Here is a 17,663-nt window from a genome sequence, read left to right on the forward strand (position 1 = left end):
CCATTCTGACCAAAAACGGGTCGTAGCATACGCCAGTCGCAGCTTGACAGAGTTGGAGAAGCGATACTCTGCCACCGAACAGGAGTGCCTAGCCGTATTGTGGGGTATAAGAAAGATGCGACCATACCTGGAGGGCTATCATTTCACCGTAATCACCGACCATCATTCACTTAAATGGCTTCACACCCTGCAGAACCCATCCGGAAGACTTCCAAGGTGGGCGCTAGAGCTACAACAGTTTGACTTCGAAATAGAGTATCGCAAAGGTACCCTCAACGTAGTCGCCGATGCGCTGTCCAGATGCCCACTGAAAGACCAAGAAGTCGATGCGGAACTTCTGCATGCCATCCATGATCAACCGGATATATGGTATGAAAGACGTACGCGCCAGGTACACGATCAACCGAAGGAACATCCCGATTACCAGCTTATCGATGGCCGGCTCTTTCGGCACGTCGTCCCACGCAATAAGCTATCCAGTTCACCATGCTGGAAACTATGCGTACCAGAACACCGCCGACTTGAAGTCCAAAGAGAAAATCACGACGCTAGTACCGGCGGTCACATGGGTGTACACAAAACACTCAAACGCACACAAGAAGGGTATTATTGGCCTGGGATGCATAGGGATGCACTCAGATATGTTCGTCGATGCCAACAATGTGCCGAATATAACGTAGACCAGCGCCAACCTGCCGGGATGATGGCCACCATGCAATGCTCACGACCGTGGGAAGTTGTAACGGCGGACTTTGTAGGTCCACTACCACGTTCAACAAATGGCAACACATGCTTGCTAGTGCTCACGGACTAGTTCTCCAAGTGGGTGGAGCTCATGCCAGTCCGGAATGCAACCACCGCCAGTGTTATAAAGGCGCTACGAGAGCGCGTTTGGTTGCCCTGACATATTCCTCACCGACAACGGGAAGCAATTCACCGGCAAGCCGCTTGCACATTTCCTGGAGAGCCACGGAATCAAACATTGTTTCACCGCCATTTACGCCCAACAGGAGAACCCAACCAAGCGCATAAACAGAATCGTGAAAACTATGATCGCACAACGAACAAAGGCCGATCATCGGACCTGGGACCACCAACTAGCCGAAATAGCTTTCGCAATAAATACATCACAACACGACTCGACAAAAACATCAGCAGCTGAGATAAACTTCGGGTACACACGTGCCTGACGAAGAAGCCACCACCGTGCCGACACTCACCGAGCTTAGGCAAGACATTTCTCACAACTTGTCTACTGCAGCAAAACGCCAGAAGAAATACTTCGATTTGCGCAGACGACCATGGAAGCCACTTATCGGCGAGAAAGTACTCAAAAGAGATCATCCGCTCTCTTCCGCAGTAAACAGCTTTGTACAGAAGCTTGCTCCGAAATATTCTGGCCCATATATCGTCAGAAAGTTCAAGTCGACCAATACAGTCGAACTCGTGAAACCTAACTCACCAGAAGGGCGTACCATCCATGTGCATCTGCAAGATCTAAAACAGTTGCCGACCGAATACTAAACTTGAGTAGCTGCACTCTCTACCGATCTTACGGACTCTAGCTCCGAGCCACTTAGCACGAATGTAACGCAACAATACACGCTGCCAACACTAATCGAAGCGTCCGTTTACTCATCTCTTTCCAGATAATCAAAATGAAACCCGTGATCAGCGGAAGGCCACACGCATCGGGCCGCCATACCAAGCGCCAACCACAGCCACCAAATGAGCCTCAAAAGCCACAACCGTTTCGTCCACCACCGGAAGCACGACCTCGGGTGTACACGAATGCAACCGAGGTGCACCAGTTGCACGCAATTAGCGTAGACGTCGCAGGGTCAGCTGCCCGAACTCGCCCGAGGGCACCCAAGCAGCCCTAGGAGCACAGCGTCGGCAAACAGCAACCGCGGCCGTGCATAAAACCACCAGAATTAGAAGCATTGCCGCGACAGACGCCGCTCAGCACGAACGCTCGTAAACTCCCGACCACCAGACGAGTCCTATCAGCAGGTGAACTAAGTCCCGAAGCCTGTGCCATCACAGGGCTGCGCGCTGCCCAAACGACGGTCACGGCCCACGTCGAGACGACACCGGTTCGCCTAAAGGCCCAACCGACCGACGATGGGGCGCCTGCCCAAACGACGGCAACGGCCCACGTCGAAACGACACCGGTTCGCCCAAAGACCCAACCGACCGACGAGGGCCAAACACCAACACCGATTCACCCATAGGCCCCGACGACCACGACGGCGACACAAAGTCCCATGGCCGAGACCAGCGCACGACCAGCCCCGCTTATCACGTCGCCCGAAGAAATAACTCCAGCGAACGAAATTCCAGGGTTCCTGGAAGGGCTGACCATGACACGGCAGCATTTCGTTAAGCGCTGCAAGCGAACGCTATTTTTCCGAGGCCGACGTTTGGCCCTACAGAAGTTAGAAGGAGACCGAGTATTGGTGCGTTACGGCAGTGGACGATGCGTGCTACACCTGTACGACTAAATCAATTAACTTTAATTGTACTAGTTTTAAGTATCAATTTATTAATTTGTACGACAAGGCCAGATATTAAAATTTATTTTGCTAAGTACTGATTTGCGCATTTGTACAACTAAAATTAAAAATTGGTGTTACTAGTTGTAAGTACGCATAATCGTAGGATATATGACACCTTGTACCATAGGCTAAGAAATTGCTGCTAAATAAAGATTTTCACACCCGCTCCCCGTTCACGGCACATACCAACCAGGACAGCCTCCAGCCAAACCATCGTGGGCTCTGCTCCAGGTGGGGAAACAATCGAATTAGGCAGTTTTCGCAGGCGTTGTGTTGAAAAGGTATTAACACCAGTGCTCGCAATGACTTTGCCGTTTTGTTAGCTTTCGTGTGATATCGGTACGCGCAAAGGCTCGACCGCAGTTGCGTTGTGATACAGCGACATCACAGCTGCGCTGCCTCAAGCAGCGTCACTACCGCTGCCTGCACACTAGTGCACCATTACTATGTGAGTCACATCTTGACGAAAGTAAACTCGTTTCTTTGCTAAGGGTTCGTGGGTCCCAAGGCTGACCCTGGAGCGGCTGAGCATACCTCAGCTATGGACGAAATCCCATTACAAAAGAAAGGTGGTGAATCAAAAATGAGTCAGTAAGAACAAATAGCATCGACATTGTCGAGATTAAATCTGCACTCATCCAGCACTAACGTTTCCCTTCCTAACATCCCGTCCACTTTCACTCCTAATCACAAAAGAGAACTCGTATCGTTAATATCGGAAACAGTTTCGGCGTACACCCACAAACCGAAGAAGAAGTTGAACATCCTGTAGATTTTAGCGTCAACGTGGACGCATCCGAAAGAGTTCCGGATGTGGTAAAATTTTTAAGAGAATTTTCGGGTAAAAACGGAGAATTCAGTTCATGGTGGAAATCGGTAGATAGAATATTATTAAGACAAGATAGAGGATGGAGTCATGTGTCAGAGTTAACGCTAGTGAGGAAAGTTCTCTGATCGCCATTCACTTGGGAGTGGCCAGAAACGAATCTTTTACACATGGCTCAAGCAGCTCATGACTTCCGGTCTTTGACCAAGTAACTTCTGGGTAGCCTAAAAACATCCGTTCGAAGACGAGCTAATGTGAGAAGGCGAAACATCCCCTACATAGGGTTGTGAGCTGGGTTTGGGACCCGCCACGTAAAAATCAGTACCAATGAAAAAGAAAAAGCAGCCTCGGATGAGAGACCCCCCTTTTGATGACGACCATGGCAAACGAAATAAGGACTACGATTTGAGGGCATGCACCTGGAATGTCCGGACCCTTAATTGGGAAGGTGCCGCTGCCCAGCTGGTTGATGTCCTCGCTAAAATAAAGGCTGACATCACCGCCGTCCAAGAAATGCGATGGACGGGACAAGGACAGAGACGAGTAGGTCCTTGTGACATTTACTACAGTGGCCATATAAAGGAGCGCAAGTTTGGTGTTGGATTCGTGGTGGGAGAGAGACTCCGTCGTCGAGTACTATCATTCACTGCGGTGAATGAACGTCTAGCCACAACCCGCATCAAAGCGAGGTTCTTCAACATATCGCTGATTTGCGCCCACCTCCCGACGGAAGAGAAGGACGATGTGACCAAAGATGTCTTTTATGAGTGCTTGGAGCGAACTTATGAGAGCTGCCCACGCCACGATGTCAAAATCGTGCTTGGTGACTTTAACGCCAGGGTGAGTAAAGAAGGTATCTTTGGCACTACGGTCGGTCGGTACATCCAGCCTCCACGACGAAACATCCCCAAATGGGTTGAGGCTGATCGACTTCGCCGGGGCCCGAAGTATGGTTATCTGTAGTACTAGATTCCAGCATAAAAAGATTCATCAAGCTACCTGGCCGTCTCCGGATCGAAAAACTACCAACCAGATCGATCATGTTGTGATAGACGGAAGATACGTCTCCAGTGTTTTAGATGTGCGTGCGCTCCGAGGTCCTAACATCGACTCGGACCACTATCTTGTTGCAGCCAAGATTCGCGCCCGCCTCTGTGCAGCAAGAAACGCACGCCAACAAACAAAGGAAGGTTCGACGTCGTGAAGCTGAAATCACAACAGACTGCCGAACGATTTTCTATTCGGCTTGCACTCCTGCTCTCTGAGAGCACTCGTCAACAACTCGGTATAAGGGAACTGTGGGACGGCACTTCAAACTGCTTACGTACAGCTGCAACCGAAACCATTGGTTTTCGGAAAGTGCTAAAGAACAGCTGGTACGACGAGGAGTGCCGTGTCGCAGCGGAGAGAATACAGGCCGCCTACCTCGCAACGTTACGATCGACCACTACACGTGCGGGATGGGATAGATACCGAGAGTTGAAGAGGGAAGCGAGACGCATTTGTAGACAGAAAAAGAAAGGGGCTGGAATGCGTGAGTACGAAGAGCTTAATAAGCTGGCCGACAGGGGTAATGCTCGAAAATTCTACGAAAAATTGCGGCGGCTTACAGAAGGTTTATAGACCGGAGCATACTCTTGTAGAACCCCCAAAGGTGATCTTGTGACCAATGCCCAGGCATACTTAAATTATGGAGGGAACACTTCTCCAGCCTGCTGAATGGCAGTGAACGCACAACGCCAGGAGAAGGCGAACCCGATTCCCCAATCGATGACGATGGAGCAGACGTTCCATTGCCCGACCATGAAGAAGTTCGAATAGCAATTGCCCGCCTGAAGAACAACAAAGCGGTAGCGGCCGACGGATTGCCGGCCGAGCTATTCAAACACGGCGGCGAAGAACTGATAGGGAGCATGCATCAGCTTCTTTGTAAAATATGGTCGGACGAAGGCATGCCCAACGATTGGAATTTAAGTGTGCTATGCCCAATCCATAAAAAAGGAGACCACACAATCTGCGCCAACTACCGTGGGATTAGCCTCCTCAACATCGCATATAAGGTTCTATCGAGCGTATTGTGTGAAAGATTAGAGCCCACCGTCAACAAACTGATTGGACATTATCAGTGTGGCTTCAGACCTGGAAAATCAACAACCGACCAGATATTCACCATGCGCCAAATCTTGGAAAAGACCCGTGAAAGAAGAATCGACACACACCACCTCTTCGTCGATTTCAAAGCTGATTTCGACAGCAAGAAAAAGAGCTGCCTTTATGACGCGATGTCTTAATTTGGTATCCCCGCAAAACTAATACGGCTGTGACAGGACAGGGCGACTCCCTATCGTGCGACTTCTTCAACCTGCTTCTGGAGAAAATAGTTCCAGCTATAGGAAAGGTACCATCTTCTATAAGAGTGTACAGCTGTTGGCGTATGCCGATGATATTGATATCATCGGCCTCAACACCCGCGCCGTTAGTTCTGCTTTCTCCAGGCTGGACAAGGAAGCACAGAAAATGGGTCTGGCAGTGAACGAGGGCAAAACAAAATATCTCCTGTCATCAAACAAACAGTCGTCGCACTCGCGACTTCGCTCTCACGTCACTGTTGACAGTCATAACGGACTGGGTAGGCAATTGAAAAGTAAAGTCCTCTCTCGACGAACAAAAGCTTAACTCTATAAGTCGCTCATAATTCCCGTCCTGCTATATGGTTCAGAGGCTTGGGCGTTGACAACAACCGATGAGTCGACGTTACGAGTTTTCGAGAGAAAAATTATGCGAAAGATTTATGGTCCTTTGCGCATTGGCCACGGCGAATATCGCATTCGATGGAACGATGAGCTGTACGAGATATACGACGACATTGACATAGTTCAGCGAATTAAAAGACAGCGGCTACGGCTGAAAGTGTTCGACGCAGTACCCGCCGGGGGAAGCAGAGGAAGAGGAAGACCTCCACTCCGTTGGAAGGATCAAGTGGAGAAGGACCTGGATTCGCTTGGAATATCCAATTGGCGTAACGTAGCGAAAAGGAGAAACGACTGGCGCGCTGTTGTTAACTCGGCTATAATCGCGTAAGCGGTGTCTACGCCAATTAAGAAGAAGAAGAAGACAAGAGAGAGAGAGCACAGGGTAGCAGAATTTTACCAACAAGTTTATCAATATCTCTCGCTTATCTTAGACAAAATCGATTGCCTGGAGTAAAGCGAAGAAGCTTTGTATGCCATGACAACGACATGTAGAGAAAAGGCACTTGACACATTTATAAGGGGTCTGAATGGTGCCTTACCCAGTCTGTTAAGTGTAAAGGAACCAACCAGTTTACCACAGGCTCTCCACATGTGTCCCAAACTAGGCAACATGAATTACAGGACTAACCATGCCAATAGTATCAGTCGCTTGCCGACCAATATCAAACCTATTAGCCACAATCAACCAAGGTCATACTCATTCAAACCCTAAGTAAGACCCTTTTACCCAGAACTTACAAATGTTCACAACCAAGTTCGTATCAACATTACGGACAAAACCGACACTACGTCACAGTGCAACCAAACTTTAGATCACCTTTTCCTCCAAAACCTCCTACACAATAATAAGAAGCAAACATTCAGTAACAAATCACGGGCATTTAGTAATGAACTAGAGCAGACTACGAGCCCTCGCAGGACTACCAACCCGAATACAACGAAGAACAAGAAGAGATCGAAGCAACTACTAGTGACAATATCAATTTTTTAGACTAAAATGAAAAATGGCAATGAACTAAAATTTTTATTTACCGGATCGAATAAAAATTATATTAGTCCAGCTTATATTAGGAACCTCATTCCGAATAAACTCTTCATTGCAAATTCTGCTGGTGGACCCGTCAAAATTACTCATCACGCTAATATCAGTGTTTTCGGTGATGAAATAGGCAATTTAAAATTTCACATTTTGCTCAAGTTAAGGCCCTTTGATGCCATGATAGGTAACGATACAATGAAAAGTTTAAACGTAGTAATTTTACTAAGGAGAACTATTTTACATTACTCAATAAATACGAATACCCCATCCACCAGTTAGCAATTAATTCTATTGCGCACACTACATTAAGGCTAAATCATTTCAGTCCCGAAGATAACGAAAAATTAAAACAACTCTTTAACTCCTGCCCAACACTATTTGCTGAATCAGATAAAAAATTAACATATGTCACGAACGTTAGAGCCGAAATTAAGACTGAAAGCGATAGGCCAATATATTCCAAAACTTACCCGTATCCAATGCCTTTAAAAAAAGAAATAGACAAACAAATTGAGGAATTACTTAAAGGTGGCATTATTCGACCATCGAAATCTCCCTACAATTCTCCGGTATGGGTCGTACCGAAGAAAGCAGACGCCTCAGGATTGAAAAAAATTCCGTATGGTAATCGACTATCGTAAATTGAACGAGGATACCATAGCAGATAAATATCCCATTCCCGATATTACCACTATTCTAACTAATCTAGGATCAAATAAATGTTTTTCTACAATTGACCTTAAGAGTGGATTCCATCAGATTGCTCTTAACGAAGTAGATATTGAGAAGACCGCCTTCTCCATTGCCAATGGCAAATTCGAATTTACTCGACTTCCATTCGGCTTAAGAAATGCGCCTGCCATTTTCCAACGCACGAAAACACATCGGCGTTCGGTGCTACGTTTATGTCGATGACATAATTATCTTTAGCAAAAGTTAAGAAGATCATTTTAGAAGTCTTACAATTATATTTGACACTCTCGAAAGAGCGCATTTAAAGGTACAGTTCGATAAAAGTGAACTTATCAAAAAGGAAATCGAATTCGCACTACACAAAAAAAGATAGAAGCTATAATAAATTTTCCACGGCCCAAATTGTTCATGATTTACGCTCCTTTTTAGGAATGACCTGACATTATCGCAGATTTATAGTTGCTGGGAAGAGTTTCCAAAAATCAGTCTAAAAAGACACTTTTAAATTTAACAGCACAACAACTAGAGGCTTTTAAAGACCTGAAAATTGCTTGACATCAGACGATGTTATACTTCACTATCCAAATTTCGAAAATTTTGAGCTTACCATGGATGCTTCAAATTCGTAGCCGTACTCTCCAAAGACGGTAGGTCAATATCCTTTCTGTTAAGAACTCTAAGCAGAGCAGAGGAAACTTTTGCCGCCAATCAAAAAGAAATGTTGGCAATAATTTGGGCTCCACAGTCCCTGAAATGCTTTCTATACGGGTCCAGAAAGGTTAAGATTTACACTGATCACCAACTATTGACCTTTGCTCTCAGCAGCAAAAATACAAATGCAACAAGTAAGGAACCGAACATTTTATACTCTCGCGTGATAAAGTGATAATCGAGATTTCATTATCCGTCATTTACATATTTTTCAAATACCGTATTTGTGTAAAGTTTTATTCCGCTATCATCATTGGTTCCTAATGTATATATTATACAGAAAAGACATCAGATGGAATTCAAAATAGCATTATATTGGAAGAAGGCGTGGTTGTGAACCGATTTCATCCGTATTTCGTACATATCATCAGGGTGTTCAACAAATATTATATACCGAATTTCATTGAAATCGGTGGAGCAATTCCTGAGATATGGTTTTTGGTCCATAAGTGGGCGATGCCACGCCCATTTTCAATTTTTAAAAAAAGCCTGGGTGCAGCTTCCTTCTGCCATTTCTTCCGTAAAATTTCGTGTTTTTGACGTTTTTTGTTAGTCGGTTAACGCACTTTTAGTGATTTTCAACATAACCTTTGTATGGGAGGTGGGCGTGGTTATTATCCGATTTCTTCCATTTTTAAACTGTATATGGAAATGCCTGAAGGAAACGACCCTATACAGTTTGGTTGACATAGCTATGGCAGTTTCCGAGATATGTACAAAAAACTTAGTGAGGGGCGGGGCCACGCCCACTTTTCCAAAAAATTACGTCCAAATATGCCCCTCCCTAATGCGATCCTTTGTGCCAAATTTCGCTTTAATATCTTTATTTATGGCTTAGTTATGACACTTTATAGGTTTTCGCTTTTCGCCATTTTGTATGCGTGGCAGTTGGCCGATTTTGCCCATCTTCGAACTTAACCTTCTTATGGAGCCAAGAAATACGTGTACCAAGTTTCATCATGATATCTCAATTTTTACTCAAGTTACAGCTTGCACGGACGGACGGACGGACAGACAGACAGACACCCTGATCACTTTGGTATATATAACCCTATATCTGACTCTTTTAGTTTAAGGACTTACAAACAACCGTTATGTGAACAGAACTATAATACTCTCCTTAGCAACTTTGTTGCGAGAGTATAAAAATTAAAAGATGGAAGGTACAATTGGAATAATATATTCACGAAATCATTTATAAACCAGGCAGCACAAACATCGTCGCAGGTCTACTCTCACGACCACCAATCGCTAATTTAAATTCAATGACTGTCCCCAGTAGTGACAGCTCTTCCGAAAATTTTATTTCTTCAGTAGAAATACCCATTAACGTCTCCAAAAACCAAATTTTCACATCAGAAGATTCCAAAAATGCATACAAATTCGAAATAGTTTTCCCTACGTACCATAGGCACCTAATAACTGAAACAACCTACAATGAAGAATCGCTAAAATCGCTTTTAAATGAATATCTTAATTCATCGGTAATCAGTGGTATAAAAACAACAGAGCCCATTATGCTAAAAATCCAATCAATCAACCTTCTACATTTCGCAAATTACAAAATTCGTTTCACACAATTTGTAGTCGAAGATATTACTAATACCGAGGCCCAAGACAAAATAGTAATCGAGGAACATAATCTTGCTCACAGAAATGAAAAAGAAAATAAGCTACAGATTTTGGAAAAATATTATTTCCCCGCTATGTCGAAAAAAAATTAAAAAAAAAACACAAAATTATGCAAAGTTTGTAAAGAAAATAAATATGATCGTCACCCAAACAATGCAAAATTTGGGAGCTACACCCTTACCAGAATATCCAGGCCATACTATTAACATAGACATTTTCTCAACAGACAAACATAAAGTACCGACTTCTATTGACAAGTTTTCCAAATTAGCCATTATAAAGAAAATAGACGGGAAAAGTATAGTTAGTATAAAAAAACTCTTAAGAGAAATAATATTTTACTTTGGAGTTCCGAAGGCTTTAGTTTTCGAGATATTTAATTCTCAACCAATAAAATTCATGTTAGAAAATGAATTCAATTTGAAAATATTCACTGCACCACCCTATAAAAGCGAGGTGAATAGACAAATAGAACGGTTCCATTCAACAATATCAGAAATTATGAGATGCTTAAAACAGGAACACCCTGATAAAAATTTCGACGAATTAATGGAATGGTCTGTAAACGAATACAACCATTCTGTTCACTCTGTTACAGAAAAATACCCGTTGACATATTCTTCGGTAGGCCTACCCCAAATGCCACTAATAGAGAAAAAACTATGAAGAAGGTTCTAGAAAAATTAAAAGAGAAACAGAGAAAGGACCTGCAATATCATAACAAACATAGAAAGGAAACTATTGACTATAGAACAGAAGACAAAATTTTTGTTAAACAGAATAAAAGATTAGGAACAAAACTTTCAAAAATGTACAAAGAGGAAATAGTTAAGGAAAAGAGACATTCCACAGTAAAAACAGAATCAGGCAAAATAGTCCACAAAGATCGTATAAGAAACTAATATAATCATATCTTCTTTTAGATCACTAATTTCCGTAACCCTTCACATCCTTTGCTATGTATGCTTCAGTTGAAGTACTCGATTACTCTCAATCCGAAATCGTTACCATCGAAAATGGCATCAGGAAAGTGCAGTCTGGAACTTACAGGATCCTTCACTTCATCAACCTTACCGAATACTCCAAAATTCTAGATGACATAAATACCCACTTTACAAAAAATATCCCACCTTCCCATCCCTTTCACCCATTCATTGCAGAAGAAATTAAAATAACTAATATTACTATCAACAATATAACACCAAAATATAGAGTAAAGAGGTCATTAAATTTTATAGGATCAGCATGGAAATGGATTGCGGGAAATCACGACCATGATGACCTTGTAGCGATCAATAGTAAATTCGAAGAAATCATAGAAAACAATAATCAACAGCTAGTAGTTAATAGAAACGCTTTTGAAAGAATTAAAAATATTACCCAAGTAAGCAACAGCCTATTAAAAACACTACAAAATAGTAATGAATTTCGAACCTCACTAATAATTCAGTATAAATTTAAAATTGATATAATAACAGAAGAAATTGAAAACATTAACAGAGCAATACATGTTACCAAAGCAAAGATAATAAACAGTTTCATAATATCGAATGAAGAGGCTCACAAGATAAATGACATATTTATTGAAAAAAACATTCCGTTTGATTCATTAGAAGAATCATTAAACTTTGCAAATATTCAAATCGCTATGAAACAAAATTTACTAATTTATGTAATAAAAGTACCAAAAAACAAGGAATGAAATCTGTAATTGCATTTTAATAAAACCAATAAGCAAAAATGGAACAATTTTGGAATTAAAATTTGAAAACGTTTTGAAATGTAATGAAAATTACTATGGATTAGAAAATGATTGTAAACAAATAAATAATGTAAAAATATGCAAACAAGACCAAATTGACGATTTACAAAACGAAAATTGTATTAAAAATTTGATAGGAAACAAACCTTATGATTGTATTATTACAAATACTGAGTATGTAAGAAACATTGAAGAACTAAAAGCAGGATTAATTTTACTAAATAACTTTCAAAGAAATTTAACTATAAGTAATAATGTAACGAGACATTTAAATGGATAATTTTTAAAAAAATTTTTTAATGAAACAATAAAAATTAAGAATTTAAACTTTACTGCCTTAGAAGCTCACAGCCTGAGACCGTAGCCAGCATTAATCCATAATTCAAATTCTCGATCCGAGTACGAATAAGTATGTACTATCTCTAAAGTTTATGAGATAGCTTAATATTAAAAATATAAAAAAAATTAGCAAACCTAATTTTGATGACTAGGCACTTATAGGGCTCGAGCTTAGCTTAATAATAACTAACAATAGAATTTAGTACTCAGTTTTGAAATAAAGCTCAAAGTAAGCACATAATGCTGTAAATAAAAACTTATTGTTTTATGTTATACCATCTTCTGAAATAAATTCTCCATTGTAATAAAAAAAAGGTTTTAGTGCTTATATATATGTTTTATTGTATGTAATAATTTTACAAAAAGATCATAAGTATTATTCGCTATATTCTTTCTCCCAGTATACTCATATATTTAATTTGAAAAATCTTCATAATTATAATAATTATCTTTGTTAAAAAAACGTTTAATTACCCGCCACTGGGACTCGATGCGTTGAGTGTAGGTTCCGTCCTCTGCGGATTATCCAGGTTGCTGTGATTTGCCCGTCGGTGCTCATACCCGTGACTGGACAGACAGTCGTACGCCCTCCAACAGTCGGTACATATAACACTACCTTTTGCCATGTGCTTCTCTATCAAAGGTATGAACACCCCAGCAGACCTCACATTGCGGGGACATACCTCCTCCCATCCTTAACCATCGCAAGAACCCAATAGCCTTCGACTCTCTGTCCTACAAATTTGCTCTCCAAATTTGCTTTCCAAATTTGCTCTCGTCTATTTGAACAGTTTTACCAGGGCCGCGAATTTTACCTACCGTTACCTGATGATCAACCTGGTGTAATACTACGGCTTCGCGGCAATAAATATACCAGTCACATATGGTAGCGCTAGATAAAACTGGTTCCCTGATAAAACTGTTCTTCCTCACCTCTGCCCGAAGAGTGGGATGCATACGTATACATTAAATAAAACACTTTAGGAAGTGGTATTTCAACGTTGTCGAACCAGGTATCGCTTGATCTTGCCAACGCAGTTCGGTTGCGACAAGCACCTTTCCGGCATCGATGGACCCCAACAGTGCCACTGTTATATAACATAACTATTGGATTTCTTTTGAGCATTGGCAGCCTTCGGCCGCGCTTAAAAGAAAAACCTTGGCTGATCCCACACCAGGATAAACATTAGTCCATTCGCGAACGACTTCTTCTTTTAGCAATGGTGGTCTTCGGCCGCGCTTCAAAAGAAATAATCCTGGCCGATCCAACACCAGGGTGTGTCAAGTTTTGTTCGAGTAAAACTTCTTTTTGCGTTGGCAAATAGCTAAAACGCTTCAAAAAATAACAATAGCCAATCAAAAATCATGATACAAGGTCTGTCGCAAAGAAACAGGACTGTTAAAAAAAAACAACAAAAAATTAATATTTTTCAAAAGTTATATTTTTTATTCAAAGCAGTTTCCTTTTGCTTCGATACAGCGTTTAGCCCGGTCAATTAGCATTTCAAATGAGTGTTTAAGGTCATTTTTCGGAACGCTCTTGAGAATATCGGTCGTCGCCTTTTAGATAGCTGAAATGTCCTGAAACCAGTGTCCTTTCATGGGCAAATGAAGTTTTCCAAATAGGTAAAAATCACAGGGTGCCAGATTAGGTGAGTAGGGTGAGTGATTAATGGTTAATATGGAGTTTTTTGTCAAAAAATTAGTGACAAGCGTCGACTGATGACACGGCGCATTATCGTGCAACAGGCGCCAGGACCCTGCCTCACGGTATTGTGGTCGAGCACGACGAATGCGTGACAAAAGACGCTTCATAACACCAAGGTAAAACACAGCATCGGAATCGTAAAAACAAATCAGCATTGTCTTTATTTTTGACTTCTGAAGACGACCGACTTCTGATCGTCACTGAGGTCCTCACGACCTTCTTGGAATCGCTTAAACCACTCATGCACATTACTACGGAATAGGCACTGATCACCATAAGCTTTTTTCATCATTTGAAATGTTTCAGTAAACGTTTTCTCAAGTTTAAAAAAATTTAATATTTGCTCTTTGCATTTTACGACCGATGACCAAAAGCTGCTGTCACTTTTTGATCGATAACATCGATTGTAGTTATCCAATTGTCTTAAAATTTTTACGAAATGTCAACAAGAGATCAAACTTTTTATTTCATATACCAACTAATAGGTGGCGCCACCAGAAACAGTTATATTTAAAAAGTTCTGTTTCTTTTGCGACAGACCTTGTATATCAAGAAAAGGGGTAATGATTTATGTATTTGGGGTATAATCCTATTTTTTATTCGTTTAGTAAATGAGTAGATATGACAATACTAATTATTTGACAACACGGAACACTTATGCTATTGTGCATATATTAAAATTTGTCTAAAATATAAAATGCTTATTTTAAGCACATATCTAAATAATTACTGTAAAAAAAATATGAAGAAACAATGTAGTGAAGTGGAAGTGTATAAAAAGCGCATAATATGAAAGAAAGAGTTACTATAAATCTAGAAATTGCCAAATTTTCAACCTTAAATGCAAATATCTCGAAAACTATAAGTTTGCGGCGACTATAACTTATATTCTTAATCTGGATCACCAGTTCTATCCAACCATACCACTTTTAGCCCTGAAATCGTGGGATGGTACACTAAAGCCGCCCCGATCTATTAGTAATCCCAATAAGATTTTGTAGCAAATATATTTGAGAATAGAAGAAAGGAGAAATTTTACGGATTCTAACAAAATTCCTCAAATAGATAAGTTTATTATTAATTATAAAAATAGTTAAGATAGTTTTTTAGCAATAAAACAGAGTCTTTGAAAATTGCCATCCAACAAAACCCACCAGATACTTTTGGTTGTGATGTTTCTTTGGTGTCCTCGTCTGGTTTATGTATTCTAGTATGTCAAATTATAGATGAGGACATTCGAAATATTAAAAACGTATATTTAGAATTTAAGTATTTTTCTCTTCCAATAAGGAATACAATTATTTTAATTCCTCTATTACATAATTTATTTTATAAATTTACATAGATAAATAGATTCCTCATTTTTGGCGGACTCTTCCTCCTCGGAGAATATTGATGCAAGATAAATGAGCCGCTTTTGTATCAAATCGAACCCAATAACAGTGCAGATACTGCGATGGTACTGGATATTTTGGACACCCTTGGTAAGATGGAATCTCGACAGAGGAAATAATAAAACGGCTTTCAGCTGTAGAAAGTGCTCTTGCTGATAAGGTATTTATTGAAATAAAATTATTATATTTTAAAATTATTTAATACTTATTTTAAATAACTGATGCCCGAACGTGCTGAGATGCAAGCGCAAGGCCAATTATTGCGGGAGTGTAAGGTGCTCTCAGTAAAAACCCACCGCAGTGTAAGCCGCATCGTTGGCGACGTGGTGAGTGAGGAGCATTTTCTATTGCAAAGCTTACTCCCCATGTCGTCAGAGGAACCAGTGTTGAAGGTGGAGGAGCACCTTGCACACAAAGGTCACGTTGACGCTGAGGTCAGTTTATCTTTCTTTCCATATATATATAAATATATGTAATGTATATTGACAATTAAACATTTATAGGCGGCCATCATCCTCAACCTAAAATGTACCAAGGGGTGGATTGAAAAGGTGTTGCAGTCACTATTTAGCGACGAGTTGGTGTGGCCATACAGCTATGATTGAAAAGCGGTCAAAAACGCAATATCAAAATCTCACTCTCGATAAATATAAAAATATTTAGATTCGTTCACCTTTTTAATTATGACTGTTTTATATACATATGTACATAAAATAGCTGCATTTGCATGAATACACATTACCATAATTTTAGCTATAAGCTGTTAGTTTAAGCCACAATCGTTATAAGCAAATTAGGCGTATTATAAGAAAATCGATTTTTTTAAATTTAATTTGAATTTTTTTATTGCATTACTATTAGTTAGTAATGTTATTTAATATAATAATAAAAGAATGAATTCTAAAATTAAAAATTGAATATAGTTGTGAGTCAATTTATTTTAACCAATATTAAAACTATTCATTAATATTCCAATAATATTTATTCTTATCACAAATTTTCTTTTATGTAAATAAGAAACTAAAAAAAATTAAAGCATGTATTTAAAACTTTGCTTAATTATTTTTAGACTACTACATATTTACATATATATATATATATGATTTTTCTTTATGATTGTTTATTGTGGCGATTCTCTTTATATCTGTGCATATTTGAATTTATGACTAAGAAAATGATGTTTTAAAATCTTCTTCTTCTTCTTCTTCTTTATTGGCCTAGCCACCGCTTACGCGATTATAGCCGAGTTAACAACAGCGCGCCAGTCGTTTCTTCTTTTCGCTACGTGGCGCCAATTGGATATTCCAAGCGAAGCCAGGTCCTTCTCCACTTGGTCCTTCCAACGGAGTGGAGGTCTTCCTTTTCCTTTGCTTCCCCCGGCGGGTTCTGCGTCGAATACTTTCAGAGCTGGAGTGTTTTCGTCCTTTCGAACAACATGACCTAGCCAGCGTAGCCGTTGTCTTTTAATTCGCTGAACTATGTATGTCAATGTTGTCATATATCTCGTACAGCTCATCGTTCCATCGAAATCGATATTCGCCGTCGCCAACGCGGAAAGGACCATAAATCTTTCGCAGAACCTTTATCCCTAAAACTCGTTGTTGTCATCGTCCAAGCCTCTGCACCATATAGCAGGACGGGAAAAATGAGTGACTTGTAGAGTTTTGCTTTTGTTCGTCGAGAGAAGACCTTACTTCTCAATTGCCTACTTAGTCCGAATTAGCACCTGTTGGCAAGAGATATCCTGCGTTGGATTTCTAGGCTGACATTGTTGATGGTGTTCAGTGTAAGCACAAAGATAGACCAAATTATCTACGACTTCATAAAATATGACTGTCTACAGTGACGTGAGAGCCAAGCCTCTAGTGCGACGACTGTTTGTTTGATGACAGGAGATATTTCGTCTTATCTTCGTTCACCGCTATACCCATTTCCGTCGCTGCTTTATCCATTCTGGAGAAAGCAGAACTAACGGCACGGTTGTTAAGGCCAATGATGGCAATATCATCGGCATACGCCAGCAGCTGTACACTCTTATAGAAGATAGTACCTTCTCTATTTAGTTCTGTAGCTCGAATTATTTTCTTCAGAAGAAGGTTGAAGAAGTCACACGATAGGGAGTCGCCTTGTCTAAAACATCGTTTGTTATCGAACGATATCGTGGCATTGCGGCATGAAAGCAGCTCCTTTTCGTGCTGTCGAAAACAGATTTGGCGTTGTACGTTCACTGCCATTCAGCAGGATAGAG

The 17,663-nt window shown here is 40.7% G+C and overlaps 1 pseudogene; it reads left to right on the top strand.

Moving 5' to 3' along the window:
- The first annotated feature begins 1,658 nt into the window (after window positions 1–1,658).
- Window positions 1,659–16,231, top strand: LOC126766497 (uncharacterized; annotated as a pseudogene).
- The last annotated feature ends 1,432 nt before the right edge of the window (window positions 16,232–17,663 follow it).

Source organism: Bactrocera neohumeralis, unplaced genomic scaffold, assembly GCF_024586455.1.
Source record: "Bactrocera neohumeralis isolate Rockhampton unplaced genomic scaffold, APGP_CSIRO_Bneo_wtdbg2-racon-allhic-juicebox.fasta_v2 ctg1420, whole genome shotgun sequence".
Lineage (NCBI taxonomy): Eukaryota > Metazoa > Arthropoda > Insecta > Diptera > Tephritidae > Bactrocera > Bactrocera neohumeralis.